The sequence below is a fragment of the Procambarus clarkii genome, chromosome 65, assembly GCF_040958095.1.
Source record: "Procambarus clarkii isolate CNS0578487 chromosome 65, FALCON_Pclarkii_2.0, whole genome shotgun sequence".
Taxonomy (NCBI): Eukaryota; Metazoa; Arthropoda; class Malacostraca; order Decapoda; family Cambaridae; genus Procambarus; species Procambarus clarkii.
In genome coordinates this window covers 5,358,041-5,376,178 of record NC_091214.1, presented here as the reverse complement: position 1 = coordinate 5,376,178, position 18,138 = coordinate 5,358,041, and positions in this window count along the sequence as shown.

Here is an 18,138-nt window from a genome sequence, read left to right as displayed (position 1 = left end):
GTGAGAGTACACAGACACCAGACAGTGAGAGTACACAGACACCAGACAGTGAGAGTACACAGGCACCAGACAGTGAGAGTACACAGACACCAGACAGTGAGAGTACACAGACACCAGACAGTGAGAGTACACAGGCACCAGACAGTGAGAGTACACAGACACCAGACAGTGACAGTACACAGACACCAGACAGTGACATGACACAGACACCAGACAGTGACAGTACACAGACACCAGACAGTGACAGTACACAGACACCAGACAGTGACAGTACACAGACACCAGAGAGTGACAGTACACAGACACCAGAGAGTGACAGTACACAGACACCAGAGAGTGACAGTACACAGACACCAGACAGTGACAGTACACAGACACCAGACAGTGACAGTACACAGACACCAGACAGTGACATTACACAGACACCAGACAGTGACAGTACACAGACACCAGACAGTGACAGTACACAGACACCAGACAGTGACAGTACACAGACACCAGACAGTGACAGTACACAGACACCAGACAGTGACAGTACACAGACACCAGACAGTGACAGTACACAGACACCAGACAGTGACAGTACACAGACACCAGACAGTACACAGACACCAGACAGTGACATGACACAGACACCAGACAGTGACAGTACACAGACACCAGACAGTGACAGTACACAGACACCAGACAGTGACAGTACACAGACACCAGACAGTGACAGTACACAGACACCAGACAGTGACAGTACACAGACACCAGACAGTGACAGTACACAGACACCAGACAGTGACAGTACACAGACACCAGACAGTGACAGTACACAGACACCAGACAGTGACAGTACACAGACACCAGAGAGTGACAGTACACAGACACCAGACAGTACACAGACACCAGACAGTGACAGTACACAGACACCAGAGAGTGACAGTACACAGACACCAGACAGTGAGAGTACACAGGCACCAGACAGTGAGAGTACACAGACACCAGACAGTGACAGTACACAGACACCAGACAGTGACAGTTCACAGACACCAGAGAGTGACAGTACACAGACACCAGACAGTACACAGACACCAGACAGTGACAGTACACAGACACCAGAGAGTGACAGTACACAGACACCAGACAGTACACAGACACCAGACAGTGACAGTACACAGACACCAGAGAGTGACAGTACACAGACACCAGAGAGTGACAGTACACAGACACCAGACAGTGAGAGTACACAGGCACCAGACAGTGAGAGTACACAGACACCAGACAGTGACAGTACACAGACACCAGACAGTGACAGTACACAGACACCAGACAGTGACATGACACAGACACCAGACAGTGACAGTACACAGACACCAGACAGTGACAGTACACAGACACCAGACAGTGACAGTACACAGACACCAGAGAGTGACAGTACACAGACACCAGAGAGTGACAGTACACAGACACCAGAGAGTGACAGTACACAGACACCAGACAGTGACAGTACACAGACACCAGACAGTGACAGTACACAGACACCAGGCAGTGACATTACACAGACACCAGACAGTGACAGTACACAGACACCAGACAGTGACAGTACACAGACACCAGACAGTGACAGTACACAGACACCAGACAGTGACAGTACACAGACACCAGACAGTGACAGTACACAGACACCAGACAGTGACAGTACACAGACACCAGACAGTGACAGTACACAGACACCAGACAGTACACAGACACCAGACAGTGACATGACACAGACACCAGACAGTGACAGTACACAGACACCAGACAGTGACAGTACACAGACACCAGACAGTGACAGTACACAGACACCAGACAGTGACAGTACACAGACACCAGACAGTGACAGTACACAGACACCAGACAGTGACAGTACACAGACACCAGACAGTGACAGTACACAGACACCAGACAGTGACAGTACACAGACACCAGACAGTGACAGTACACAGACACCAGAGAGTGACAGTACACAGACACCAGACAGTACACAGACACCAGACAGTGACAGTACACAGACACCAGAGAGTGACAGTACACAGACACCAGACAGTGAGAGTACACAGGCACCAGACAGTGAGAGTACACAGACACCAGACAGTGACAGTACACAGACACCAGACAGTGACAGTTCACAGACACCAGAGAGTGACAGTACACAGACACCAGACAGTACACAGACACCAGACAGTGACAGTACACAGACACCAGAGAGTGACAGTACACAGACACCAGACAGTACACAGACACCAGACAGTGACAGTACACAGACACCAGAGAGTGACAGTACACAGACACCAGAGAGTGACAGTACACAGACACCAGACAGTGACAGTACACAGACACCAGACAGTGACAGTACACAGACACCAGAGAGTGACAGTACACAGACACCAGAGAGTGACAGTACACAGACACCAGAGAGTGACAGTACACAGACACCAGACAGTGACAGTACACAGACACCAGACAGTGACAGTACACAGACACCAGACAGTGACATTACACAGACACCAGACAGTGACAGTACACAGACACCAGACAGTGACAGTACACAGACACCAGACAGTGACAGTACACAGACACCAGACAGTGACAGTACACAGACACCAGACAGTGACAGTACACAGACACCAGACAGTGACAGTACACAGACACCAGACAGTGACAGTACACAGACACCAGACAGTACACAGACACCAGACAGTGACATGACACAGACACCAGACAGTGACAGTACACAGACACCAGACAGTGACAGTACACAGACACCAGACAGTGACAGTACACAGACACCAGACAGTGACAGTACACAGACACCAGACAGTGACAGTACACAGACACCAGACAGTGACAGTACACAGACACCAGACAGTGACAGTACACAGACACCAGACAGTGACAGTACACAGACACCAGACAGTGACAGTACACAGACACCAGAGAGTGACAGTACACAGACACCAGACAGTACACAGACACCAGACAGTGACAGTACACAGACACCAGAGAGTGACAGTACACAGACACCAGACAGTGAGAGTACACAGGCACCAGACAGTGAGAGTACACAGACACCAGACAGTGACAGTACACAGACACCAGACAGTGACAGTTCACAGACACCAGAGAGTGACAGTACACAGACACCAGACAGTACACAGACACCAGACAGTGACAGTACACAGACACCAGAGAGTGACAGTACACAGACACCAGACAGTACACAGACACCAGACAGTGACAGTACACAGACACCAGAGAGTGACAGTACACAGACACCAGAGAGTGACAGTACACAGACACCAGACAGTGAGAGTACACAGGCACCAGACAGTGAGAGTACACAGACACCAGACAGTGACAGTACACAGACACCAGACAGTGACAGTACACAGACACCAGACAGTGACATGACACAGACACCAGACAGTGACAGTACACAGACACCAGACAGTGACAGTACACAGACACCAGACAGTGACAGTACACAGACACCAGAGAGTGACAGTACACAGACACCAGAGAGTGACAGTACACAGACACCAGAGAGTGACAGTACACAGACACCAGACAGTGACAGTACACAGACACCAGACAGTGACAGTACACAGACACCAGACAGTGACATTACACAGACACCAGACAGTGACAGTACACAGACACCAGACAGTGACAGTACACAGACACCAGACAGTGACAGTACACAGACACCAGACAGTGACAGTACACAGACACCAGACAGTGACAGTACACAGACACCAGACAGTGACAGTACACAGACACCAGACAGTGACAGTACACAGACACCAGACAGTACACAGACACCAGACAGTGACATGACACAGACACCAGACAGTGACAGTACACAGACACCAGACAGTGACAGTACACAGACACCAGACAGTGACAGTACACAGACACCAGACAGTGACAGTACACAGACACCAGACAGTGACAGTACACAGACACCAGACAGTGACAGTACACAGACACCAGACAGTGACAGTACACAGACACCAGACAGTGACAGTACACAGACACCAGACAGTGACAGTACACAGACACCAGAGAGTGACAGTACACAGACACCAGACAGTACACAGACACCAGACAGTGACAGTACACAGACACCAGAGAGTGACAGTACACAGACACCAGACAGTGAGAGTACACAGGCACCAGACAGTGAGAGTACACAGACACCAGACAGTGACAGTACACAGACACCAGACAGTGACAGTTCACAGACACCAGAGAGTGACAGTACACAGACACCAGACAGTACACAGACACCAGACAGTGACAGTACACAGACACCAGAGAGTGACAGTACACAGACACCAGACAGTACACAGACACCAGACAGTGACAGTACACAGACACCAGAGAGTGACAGTACACAGACACCAGAGAGTGACAGTACACAGACACCAGACAGTGAGAGTACACAGAAGTAGTAGGGATGACACGCCACAGAGGATTTTTTGTTTTGGGAAGAAATCCTCTGTGGAGTGTTGATTTTCCAGTTAATTTTAAAAATCCCGTTTAGCTTTTTTTTTTTAACACATTAGGTACATCTGCATTAGTGCAGCTACCCTAGACTATATGAAGTGGAGTACAGTGTGTCAAAAAAGCTAACTAGGTGATGCTAAATATCCCCATCACACAGGATGGTTAGTCATACAGAGGCATGTGATAAGCGGTCTGCACTGGCAGACTCCGGATGCATTTTGAGGATATCAACAACACAAGATTGAATAAGGTAGCAGTGGTAATACAAGTCCCCATCTCGCAGGATGGTTAGTCATACAGAGCCATGTGTTTAATAGCCTGCACTGGCAAATTTTGGGTATACTGTAAGGATATCTTCAAGAATACGAGAGTGAATAAAGTAATTGCAAAGCTCCAGGTACCTTATGCCAACTGGTCTGAAAGGTCTAATAACTGGGCATTCAGTGATGAAGTGCGGGAGATCATGTCGTAGTTCCTGCTCACAGAGTTTGCAACTGGAGTGCTCAGGACTGGGAGACCCGTTACCTGCAGCCACCTGCCACAGGTAACGGTAACCCAACCTGATCCTTGCAACCACTGTGTCACACAGTCTAGTGGACGTTTTGCGCTATCCATAGAAGTCGGTTTCAGATCTGAACAAATCATAGCTTTTTATACTAGTACTTTCAGGTCGTTGGGAGTCAGTAAGTTCTTTCCTATCAGATCTGAATGTTTTGACCAATACAGTTTTGACAGCAGAGATGGGGATACCTAGATCTAATTCAACTTCAAACATGTTACACGCTAATTTGGCTGCAATGTCTGTCTCATTATGATGGGTTATATTTATGTGTGAAGGTATCCACACAAAGGAGATTTGAGACCCTTTACTCTGTGCATCAATTAGGTCATTAATAATTGGGAGTATGAGGTTCTTGCTGTCGATCTTCCAAGAGAAGTTTTCGATTGCTTGAAGAGCAGACTTTGAATCGCAGAATATTATTCCTCCTCCAATGTTTTTTTAATGTACTGGTTGCTAAGTGTAATGCTGCTAGTTCTGCTTGTGTGGAGGTCAGCCAGTTGTTTAACCTTACACTAACAGTCTTTGTGCAAATATTATTTCTATAAATCCTACATGCCGCTGCAGTCCGTCCAGTAGAGGATTGGACTGAGCCGTCGGTGTCGACACAGTGCTCGTGAGATCTTAGACTCTCGATGGAGGAGGCAATTGTTTCAAGAGTGACAGCTTTGAGAAGAGCAAGATTCTCATTATCTTTCTTGGTGACAGGTGTGTATGATACTTGAATGGTGGGGTACAGATAAAGAGGAATATCAGAGACAGGTAGATTGCACTTAAAAGGAATGTTAAGTTTAATGAGATTGTAAGCATTGTTGCTCAGCCAATTATCATAAAAGGAGTGAGTTGGTATGTCGGCACCAGTCAAAAGGGTGTTAACAGCACTAACTAATTTGTCTCTGAGCAATGCAGGAGATGTAGGATCTCTCATGACGTTAAGGCAAAAGGTAGTGTTGACTTGCATTATTCTCTCTAGTATGGTTGGAAGCTTCAGTTCTTCCCTCATGTTGATGATTCTTGTGCATCTTGGAGCACCAAGAATTATCCTCATGGCCTCATTCTGTACTACTTCAAGTTTGTCCAACACAGAGGAGGGGAAATTAATTAAGTGCAGAGCATTATAATCAATGAGAGATCTAACAAACTTCATATAGAATAGTCTAGCATATTTAATATTGATACCAATATTCTTACTAGTAAGTAAGTAAGTAAGTAATTATCAAAAGAAGGCACCAAACCGGGAAGGCTATGTAGCACCATCAAGTACGCAAAATAATCAGAGGGCGCTAAATATCACCAAGGATGCCAATACGAGAACAAAAACGCATAAGGCGAACGATATCAAAAGTATCCGAGTCACCAAGAATGCTATCGAGGGACAGGTGACCGCGAGGGGCGGTCGGAAAGCAAGACACACGCTCGTCCTGGAAGTCAGGACATTCAAGAAGGACATGCACGACCGTAAGAGGGACAATGCAACTAGGACAATAAGGAGCAGGGCGGCGCTCCATCAAGTGACCATGGGTTAAGCGAGTATGGCCAATACGCAACCTCGCCAGAGCTGTTTCCCACCGCCGGTTACGGTGGAAGGAGGACGGCCACGAGGAAACACAACATTTAAGAGTACGTAGCTTGTTACCAGTAACAGACAACCAAGAAGCCTGCCAACGGGTAAGGACTGAGGAATGGATAACCGGGTAAAAGTCGGAATACGGAATGCCTTTGCGAGAGATGGGACAAGAGCGGACAGCTTCCTTGGCAGCAGCATCCGCACGCTCATTTAAAGACACACCAATATGGCTGGGAACCCAACAAAACTCAACCGACTTAAATTTACTGTGAACGAGAAACAGCCAATGCTGGATCTCGACAACTACTGGATGAACCGGATTAAAGGACCCGAGAGCCATGAGGGCACTACGAGAGTCAACAACAACCACAAAGGAAGACTGACAACGAGAAAGCAGGAGACGAAGAGCATAGATAATAGCATAAAGTTCCGCTGTAAAGATGCTAGTCTTCGGAGGCAAGCGACACATATAAGTGCGATCAGGAAAAACAACAGAGTAGCCAACACCGTCCGCTGACTTAGACCCATCGGTGAAGACAGAAACGGAGCGGGAGTGAGAAGAAAAGTGCTCGAGGAAAAGGCGTTTTAGAACCGTAGGAGGGGTAAAAGCTTTAGTGATACGGGTCAAGGATGTACAAAACCGCGGAAGAGGGACCCTCCACGGGGGCAAAGAAGGAACAACACGAGGAGAAACATCAGAAATACGAACGGAAAGAGAATCCTGTAGGCGAGATAACCGGACAGAAAGAGGGAGGTGGTGAAGAGGAACAGGAACCGCAGGAGGGGTAAAAGTTAAAGCACGACAGAGGCGAGAGGAAGGATGTTGCAAGGACCGCGCAAGATAGCAAAGACAGTAGCGATCACGGCGGTCCTGGAGAGACAGGAAGCCAGTGTCAACATACAAGCTAAGGATGGGAGTCGAACGAAAGGCACCAGAACTGAGACGCAACCCAGTATGGTGCAAAGCATCAAGACAGCGAAGAGTAGAAGGAGAAGCAGACGAGTAAGCAGGGCAACCATAATCGAGCTTAGACAGGACGAGAGAGGAATGTAAAGCAAGGAGAGTGCGCCTATCTGCCCCCCAAGAAGTATGGGACAGGACCCGAAGGAGGGTAAGGGCCTTAGAGCACTCAACACGGAGGTAAGAGATATGGGGAGACCAAGACAAACGAGTGTCAAGGAATAACCCCAAAAGCTTCGCGGAATCTTTGTACTCAAGGGGATGACCATAAAGTGACAAAGATGGACGAAGAACAACCCGTTTCCGCGTAAAAGTCATGGCACAAGTCTTAGAAGTAGAGAACTTGAAGCCATGACCTGTGGCCCAAGACGACACGGCATCAATGGCAAGTTGAAGCCGGCGTTGAAGGAAAGGCGAATCATCACCCTGTCAACAAAGGGTAAGATCATCGACATAGAGAGCGGAGAAGACACCAGAAGGAAGAGAGGAAAGAAGACCATTGAGGGCAACCAGAAAAAGAGTAGTGCTCAGAACACTACCCTGGGGAACACCTTCGTATTGCTGAAAAGAGGGAGAGAGAGCGGTACCAAGGCGCACCCGAAAGGAACGACGGGAGAGGAAGCTGCGGAGAAAGAGAGGGAGATGACCACGAAGGCCAAAAGAATGAAGTTGAGATAGGATATGATAACGCCAAGTGGTGTCGTAAGCCTTTTCTAGGTCAAAAAGGACGGCAACAACGGAGGTCTTCGCAGCAAAAGCAGTACGAATATAGACCTCCAAGTTCACCAGGACATCTGTCGTGCTGCGGCACTTGCGGAAACCAAATTGAGAAGGGGAGAGGAGGTGATGGTGTTCCAGGAACCACATCAGACAAACGTTAACCATACGTTCAAAGAGTTTGCAGACACAACTTGTGAGAGCAATAGGGCGAAAGTCCTTAGGGGAAGTACCCAGAGACCCCGGTTTGCGAACAGGGAGGACAACGGCATCGAGCCAGTCCTCAGGGACTGACGACGACTCCCAAATCCGATTATACAGACTCAGTAAATACTGAGACGTGCTCGGAGGGAGATGGCGAAGCATCTCATAATGAATACCATCGGAGCCTGCCGCCGTAGAACCGCAGAGGGCCAGGGCAGAACGAAGTTCAGAGAGAGAGAAGGGATCATTATAGGGAAGCTGAAGATGAGTGCAGAAATCTAAAGGACGAGACTCAAGGACAGGTTTACGAAGAAGGAAAGATTGGGGAAGATGAAGACCAGAGCTAACAGAAGAAAAGTGGGAACCCAGTTCGGAAGCGACCTGCAACGGGTCCGCCACAAGAGTATCATGGAGGTGAAGGACCGGTGAAACATCGGGAACGAACTTACCCGCTATCTTGCGGATACGCTTCCAGATCTGGGCCAGAGGGGTTTCGGACGTAATTGTTGAGACATAAGATGCCCAACATTCACGTTTAGCCGTACGGATGGCCCTACGGGCCACCGCACTCGCTTTCCGAAAGAAAAGAAAAGAATCGGTCGTCTGCCTACGGCGGTGCCTCTTCCAGGCTGCACGCTTACAGCGGACAGCCCGAGCACAGTCCGCATTCCACCAGGGAACGCACTTCCGTGGACCCCGAGAGGAAGAGCGAGGAATAGAGCGGAGGGCAGCGTTGAAGACAGTGTCATGAAAAAGGAGGAGAGCGCGGGAGAGGGGCAGAAGGGAGAGGTCAGAGAGAGTAGCACTGAGGGAAAATAGGGTCCAGTCCGCCTTAGCAAACTGCCACCTAGGGAAAGAGAGGGAAGGGCGAATAGAGAAAAAGGAAACAAGGATGGGGAAATGATCACTTCCATGGAGGTCATCAAGAACCTGCCACGTGAAATCTAAGTAAAGAGAAGAAGAGCAGAGAGAAAGATCAAGACAAGAAAGGGTGCGAGTCCGAGAGTCCAAATGAGTGGGCTCACCAGAATTCAGAAGAGACAGGGAAGAAGAGAGGAGAAACGGCTCAAGGAGGCGACCCCGGGTATTCGTCAGAACGTCACCCCAAAGAGAATGACGACAATTGAAGTCACCTAGCAGGAGCACAGGCTCCGGCAAGGAGTCTAGGAGGTGTTTCAAATCAGGAAGAGAGAGCGGGACACTCGGGGGGAGATAAATGGAACAAACTGTGTACCATTTCCCCACAAAGATACGAGCAGCAGAACAATGGAGAGGCGAAGGAAAAAGTAAAGGAACAAAGGGAACATCAGCCCGAATTAAGAGAGCAGAAGAATTATAAGCCCCAGCAATGGCTGGGGGGGGGGGGAGAGAAAGGAATAGCCACGAAAACGACCAGGACGAGCACCAAGCATTGGCTCCTGGAGACAGACACAAAGGGGCGAAAACCGCGAAATCAGAAGTTGGAGTTCGAGGAAATTGGCGTAATAACCTCGAACGTTCCATTGAAGAATGGACAACGATGAGAAGAGAAAGGACAAAAACAGAGAACAAGGAAGAAACAAAGGCGAAAGAGCAACAGAGCACGTTAAAGAATATCAGGGTCGGGATCAGGGTCAGCAAAGTCAGGGTTAGGGGGCATGGGTAAACTGAGTAAAGACGGAGGGAAGGAAACGGGAGAACAGATCAGAGGCGGGCGGGCAGGGTCCGGAGGAGGAGGAGGAGGAGAAGGAGGAAGAGGAGGAGACAACGGAGAGGAGCAGTCAAGGACAGCAGCAGGAAGAGGGGGAGTAGAAAGAGGGGAGCGCACCCCAGCAAGAGCAGCAACCGAAAGGGAAGCAGGGGCCAAAGAAACCTCCATAGCAGGAACAGGGGGCGCAAGCACTGAAACGGGAGGGGAAGGAGCAACAGAGCCAGAAGGAGGAGCTGAGGAAGAAAGCGAAGCCTTCTTACCCGCCGGGGAAGAGGAAGGAGAGGAGCCAGGCTTAGGCTTCTGACTTAAAGAGACCGGTGTCCCAGCAACTACGTACCGGGCAACGGATTCCAGTGTCTCAACAGGAGAAGCCGAACGAGAGCACACACGACGGCCGTTAGGAGAGCGATGGACATCCGCCCGCACCGACAGGCGGTGGGGAGAGCCGATAGATGGAGGAAGAGGATGGGAAGGAGGATCGGAGGGGGACGAGGAAGAGGACACAGAAGACACGACAGACCGGGTAGAAGGAAGGGGAACCCCAGACAGAGGACCAGGAGGAGGATCCTTCGGGAGAGAACCCAAAGGGACAGAGGAGGGGGCAGTGGGCGCATCAGGGTCCAAGGCCCGGAAACGGTTGTGAGTCTGAGGAAGGCGGGAAGGACGAGGAGAGGAAGAGCGCAACACGCGAGCATAAGAGACATAAGCATAAGGCGGGAGCCGGCGAACCTGGCGCCTCGCCTCAGGAAAAGATAAACGCTCCCGGTGCTTCAAGTTGAGGACGGCTGCTTCAAGCTTGTAATGGACACACGCACGGGAGAAGGTAGGATGGGCCTCACCGCAGTTGAGGCAACGAGCCTGGGGAGAAGCGCACTCCGACTTAGAGTGACCTTCGCCACCACACAAAGGACAGAGAGAGACAGTCCCGGAGCAGCGGAGGGCACCATGCCCAAACCTCCAGCACTTGTTGCAGAGCCGAGGAGAAGGAATGTACTCCTGGACAGAGCACCTGGCACCAGCAAGAATGACAGAGGGTGGAAGGGTCCTACCATCAAAGGTAATCTTCACAACCCGGAGGGGTTGACGGCGACTACCACGAGGGGGACGAGTAAACGTGTCCACCTGGAGAATAGAATGGCCCTGGGCAGCGAGGATATGTCGAATATCGTCGTGGCAGTCGCGCAGGTCCTGAACACCGGTCGCAACATGGGGCGGGAGCAAAATAGTGCCAACACTGGCATTCAACTGAGCGTTCTTCGAGACCCGAACGGGGGTCTCGCCAAGGCAGGATAAGGCAGCCAAGCAGGAAGCAGCATCCTGAGAAGGAGCAGCAACGACACGTGTACCGAGACGAGTGGGGTTGAAAGTAATGGAGGCATCCACGGAATCAATGAGATGTCGATGGAGGGAGAAATCGTCAGGAGGCGCAGAATCAAGAGGGAGGAGATCAAAATATTTGGCCCACGAAGCGGGACCAAACAAGGCTTGATAGGTAGCAGAACTGGAAGGAATCGAGCGAGGGCGGCCGTGACGAGGACGGCGGTGAGAACCCCCAGAGAGAGAGGGGTTAAAAGGTGCAGTAGTTACAACCAGAGAAGGAGCCGCGCCAGGGGACGAGGTAGTCACCACTGGGGGTTGGGGCTCGACCCAACCACAGAGGAGGGAGGGGAGCCAGAGGAAGGAGTCAGAGAGGCCAAAGGAGGAGCAAGGTCGGGGCCCAATGCAGCGGAGGCTACAGAGCCCGGTCTTCCAATACGGACCGACTCGGGGGCTTGGTCGCCCACCCCACGAGCCTGAGAAGGTAAACCAGAAGAAGCCGAAGCAGGGGTTGTCATCGTGACGAAAAGAAGAATTCACTCACGAATGTGCCCCCACACCCACCATGGAGCCACAATTAGAGGCAGGACACCCAACAAGAAGCTATCGCCGATCTTGTCGGGGCCTCCTTGGGGTGCGTCGTGAGTATACGCCCCACAAACGCCACCTTAAGAAACCGACAGTCCGTCGAGATCGGGTTCAGTGACGAAGTGGGGATTGACAATAAAAGGTTCCCCTCGCTCTCGACGTCGGGTACTGCAGTTCTACGGGTGCAAGAGTATGCCTCCTCAAGCACCCGGGCGGCAAAGTAGAAGAAGTCCAAGGGAAGAACCAGAACGAGCAAAAGGTCGGCAGGAAACGGCAAGCAGATAGGAGAAGAGGGGGGGAGAAAAACGAAACAGAAGGAAAAGGAAAAGATGCCCAGCAGAATTGGAGAGGACGGCAGCAGGAGCACAAGGCTAGAAAAGGACAGAGGACTGTCCCAAGGAGCATCACACTCCGGCAGCCGCCCACTAAGCCCCAAGACGGCGACAACGAGCTGAGCGGGGAGGGGGTCTTACTAGTAAGTATTCTCAATGGTTTTAGTCTTTCTTTTAACTTACGGTGTAGATCATTTACAATGTCACTGTTAATACCAACTCCAAGGTATTTGTGCTGCCTACACGTTTCAATGTTCTGGATGTTGACCTTGAAAGCTATAGGGACATGAGTTTTCTCTTGGGGATGGAGAACTCTGGATTTAGTTATAGAGATAACAAGACCACATTCAATGCTTTTAGCAGCGAATGAATCAAGTAGAGCTTGCAGTCTAGTTTGGGAATTTGCAACAATGTATATATCATCGGCATAGCAAATGACGGCTTCATCAGGTAGTGTGGGAATATCAATTGTTAATTTATGCATCAGAACATTGAACAGTGTGGGACTTAGCACTCCACCCTGGGGTGTACCCAACTCAAAGGGTGCACAGAGTTTACTTTTGACCCCCTTGAAAAGGACTGAGGCGGTTCTGTTACTCAGGTACCCCCTGAGCCATGTCAACAGTCTTCCCTTAACTCCAAAAGAGGCTAGCTGTTCTAGTATTATTTCTCTGTTTGCTGTATCAAAAGCAGTTTGGAGATCAATAAATGCCACCTGAGAGTTTGGTCCCTCTCTGATAAAATACTCAGCAAAGCAAGTTTGTTTGCTTCTTCCAGGAAGGAAACCATACAGGTTAGGGGCAAGGTGGGGCTTGATTTGAAACATTAGTCTGTCGAGAATAATTCTCTCAAGAACTTTACACATGCACGACGTCAGAGAAATGGGTCTAAATTTTTGTGAATTAGGCTTGGGTATGGGTATTATGAGTCCCTGTGTCCAGCGGTCAGGTAAAACACCCCCCTTAGACTTTGATTAAACAATTCTAGCAAAGGGCTATTTGGCAGCTCAGCAAGTACTCTCATGGTGTTGTATGTGATGCCATTCTCTCCAGGAGAGGTAGTCTTACTTTTCTTGAGTGCATTTTTAATTTCAAAGGGGGTTATGCCATAGTTATCATCAGGCCCTATTTCACTACAGGCAATTTCAATATTGAAGTATCGGGTGTTCCAGGTAAAGTCTACGGACAATTTTTGTCTGTTTTCAAGATCTCACATTTTTCAAAGACCATTTCTGAGAATATGTTGATAGAAGTTTGTTAGGAGTTCTTGTGAGGAAAATAATTTCATAGAAGTTTGTTAAGGATTTCTTATGAGAAAAATGATTTTCGAGATCTTAGAAGTTTGTTAAGAGTTCTTATGAGAAAAATAATTTCCGAGATAAAAAATTTCTGAGATCTTAGAAGTTTGTTAAGAGTTCTTATGTGAAAAATAATTTCCGAGATATTAGAAGTTTGTTATGAGTTCTTATGAGAAAATAATTTCATAGAAGTTTGTTACAAAAGACAGGGTAAAGTTAGCTTTCATATTACTGAGAATAAGGAAAACAGACATCTTAACAGTAAGTTTTAGTTTTTATATGCATATACGGCTATTTCTCCTGTAAAGACTGAAAAATTAGCCAGAGTCCAGTTTATACCCAAAAATAATCAGAGTCCAGTAAAGACCGAAAATTAGTCAGAGACCAGTTCATGCCGAAAATTCGTCAGAGTTCAGTTTATGCCTAAAATCGACAGAGTCCAGTAAAGACCGAAAATTAACCAGAGCCTAGTTTATGCCCCAAATTAATCAGAGTCCAATTTGTGGCCGAAAATATTCAGAGTCCTGTAATCTACGAAAGTTAGTCAGAGTCCAGTTCATTACCGAAAATTAGGCAGAGTCCATAGGAGGCCAAATTTCTAAGAGTCCCCTAAAGACCCAAAAAATAGTCAGAGTTCACTTTGAAACCAAAATATTTCAGAGCTTTACTTAAACCTGCGTTCTTATGGAGGAAATTCAAATATTGCCAGAGTCCAATAAAGACCAAAAAAATTAACAGTGTTCAATTTGAGCCCAGAAATATTCAGACACCAATTCTCCAAGAAGCAAGGAAGGTTAAATGGTATGGTGGGTTTGGGCAAAATATACAAAAAGGAGAAACAAAAATACATCTGAAAGGTTAGGAAAAGGTTAATATATTCAATAAATACGTCTAAACACAATAAACAAATAAACTACATCTGAAAAGTTAGGTTAAAGGGTTGGGGGAATAAGAACAAATGATAACCAACATAATGAATACACTAAGATTAAAGAGGTCAGGTTAAGGGGGGAAAGAAGAACAACAATTATAACAAACATAATAATTACAGGTTATGAGCAACTTGACGAATTTTAAGTAGAAGGGTTACAAAGTGCATAAACTGACATTTCTCACAAATATCCCTTTAAACGGTAAAATACCCTAACTTTAACAAATAACCCTTAAAATGCACAAGCATCCATTTGAGAAATTAACCCTTGAAACGAGTTAATGCACATATATAACAAAAAATCCTTTGAAATGCTTAAACACCCAATCTTTAACAAATAGCACTTGAAATGCGTAAAAGACCATTTGAGAAATTAACCCTTGAAATGAGTAAATGCCCATATAAAACAAAAATCCCTTGAAATGCTTAGATACCCAATCTTTAACAAATAACCTTTGAAATGCATAAATGACCATTTGAGAAATTAACTAATGAAACGAACAAATGAATATGAGACATTGACTGACAAAATACAAAAAGACAAGTGGGAATATTTATGTAAGTTAGGTCATGTCTTGTTGCGTGAGTTTGACTAGGTAAGTTAGGTTACGTCAGTTTGGGTAAGTTATGTAAGTTAGGTTAGGTTATGCAAGTTAAGTTAGGATAGGTAAAGTTAGGTTAGGTTAAGTTAGGTAAGGATAGGTTAGTTAAGTTAAGATAGGTAAGTAAGGTTAGGTTACGTTAATTTAAGTTAGGTTAAGTTATGTAATTTATGTTAAGTTAGGTTAGGTAAGTTAGATTAGGTAAATTAAGTTAGGATACGTATGTTAGGTAATGTGTGTTAGGTTAGGTAATGTAAGTTTGGATGAGTAAGTTAGGTTAGACTAGGTTAGGATAAGTTATGTAATTTATGTTATGTTAAGTTAGGTTTGGTTAGGTTGTGTAAGTTAGGTTAGGTAAATTAGGATAGGTAAATTAGGTTAGGTAAGTTAGCCTAGGTTATGTAGGTTAGGTTAGTTAAGTTAGGATAGGTAAGTTAGGCTATGTAAGATAGGTTAGGTTAAGTTAGGTTAGGTTTAGGAAGGTTATGTTAGGTAAGTAACATTATGTGGGGAGGATAGGTTAGCTAGGTTTATGCAGTGTTGTTCAGAGAACAGTTTTAAGGTAAAGTGACTAAGAAAATATATTTTAACAGAAGTGCAGGCTTGATATGAAAAGCTGAACTAGTTATATTTTGGAGATAAATTTTATGACTGAAGATGTCTTAGAGAACAACATTAATGTCGTTGAGAATAACTTGATGGAAGAAGGAGAGTTTCTTTGATGATCGAATGTGTCTTAGAAAACAACATTGATGCACAAAGTTGTCTTAGAAAGCTTCTCTGATGAACGAAAGGTTACTTAGAGAATAACTTTTATAACTGTATTTAACTTTTTGATGGCTCTGAGGACAGCATTGTTAAACGAGGATTGCTCAGAAGGCTTCTCTGAATAACGAAGGTGACTCTGAGAATAACTTTGATGTCTTAGAGAAGAACTTTTGTTAGTTCTGAGATTAACTTTGACGACTTAGAGATTAACTTTGAGAATATGCGTACCTTTTGATGACTCTGCGAATGACTTTGATGTCTTAGAGAACAACTTTGATGACTTAGAGAATAACTTAAATGAACGAAAATGAGTTAGAGATTACCTTTTGATGTCTCTGAGAATATCTTTGATGACTTTGAGAATGACTTTTGAGAACATGAGTAGTATTTAATAGCTCAGAGAACAACTTTTGATGACAGAGAATAACTGTGATGAACGAAGCTGTTTTGGAAAGTTTCTCTGATGAACGAAGGTGACTTAGAGATTAACTTTGATGACTTTGAGAACAAGTTTGATGTCCGAGTATAACTTTGATGAACGAAGATATCTTACAGAACAACGTTGATAGAAGTGAGATTAACTTTTGATGTCTTAGAATAACTTTTGATGTCTTAGAGAATACCTTTGATGACTGAGATTAATTTGTAATGTCTCTTGGAATAACTTTGATGACTCTGAAAATTACTTTGATGTCTTACAGAACATCTTTGATGATCGAGATTAACTTTAGATGTCTCTGAGAATAACTTTGATGAACAAAGATGTCTGAGATTAACTTTTTGATAGCTCTGAGATTAACTTTGATGTCTCTGAGAATATCTTTGATGACTTTGAGAACATGAGTAGTATTTTGATAGCTAAGAGAATAACTTTTGTTGACAGAATAACTTTTTATGTCTTGGAGAACAACACTGATATCTTAGAGAATAACTTTGATGAACGAAGGTGTCTTAGAGAATAATCTTGATGACTCTGAGAATAATTTTTGATGTCTTAGAGAATAACTTTGATGAACGACGATGTTTTGGAAAGTTTCTCTGATGAACGAAGAGTAACTTTGATGTCTCGAAGTGGGTCTTTGATTTCTCACAGAGTAGCTTGGGTGTGTCTGAGTGTGTCCCTGATGTCTCGAAGTGTGTCCTTGACTATTTTTCTTACTCCTTGAAGTATACTGATAATTAAAAAAGTGTAGAACGATGTTCTATTTGAATATTTTTAGTTGAGGAACGACAAGAAAATATGATGACAATGACTATTTTTGTGTTCCACAAAGTATAATGAAAGTTAAGAACAGCGACGAAAGATATCTTTGGTTACTTTTTCTTACTTGACAAAACATAATAGCTGTTAAGAACGGTATTGAACGAAGTTACATTGGACTATTTGTAGGGAAGTGAAAGGTTACTTTAGTTAAAAACGGTGTTGGAAAGAGGCTACACTTGATTATTTTCAGTTGAGAGAAGTGTTATTTTAGTTAAGTAACGAACAGGAAACATGATGAAAATGACTATTTCAGTTGATTGACGAATACTTTTAGTTAAAAACGATAAAAGTTTGTCTCTGTAAATTTGGTGCTGAATTAAGTGTAGATTTGTTTAAGAACAGTGTTGGTAAGAAATATTAAGTTGGCTACGAGAATTACTCTGATGTAGTTTAGCAAATAAAACTGGGTGACTAAATTTGTTGAGGGGGAATTGTATTGCTGTTGATAATATTTGACAAAGAACTAGTTACTAAACGGAAGAAACCATGGTACATTATATTTTAAAAGAATATGTAAGAGAATGCGTTGAACATACTGAGAACATGATAAAGAACACATAGAATACGTAAGAGAATGCGAAGAACATAGGGAACATAGAAAACATGTAAGAAAAGCTGATGAAAACAGTGAACATAAGGGGAACATGAACTAACAGAGAACATGAAGACGTGATAAGGAACAGGGAATATAAAGATTGAACACTGAACATGTGAAGAACAAGCTAAGAACATTGAGAACATGAATATTGAGTATAAAAGTTGTTCAGAGAACATATGATGTACATGAAAAAACATGACAAAG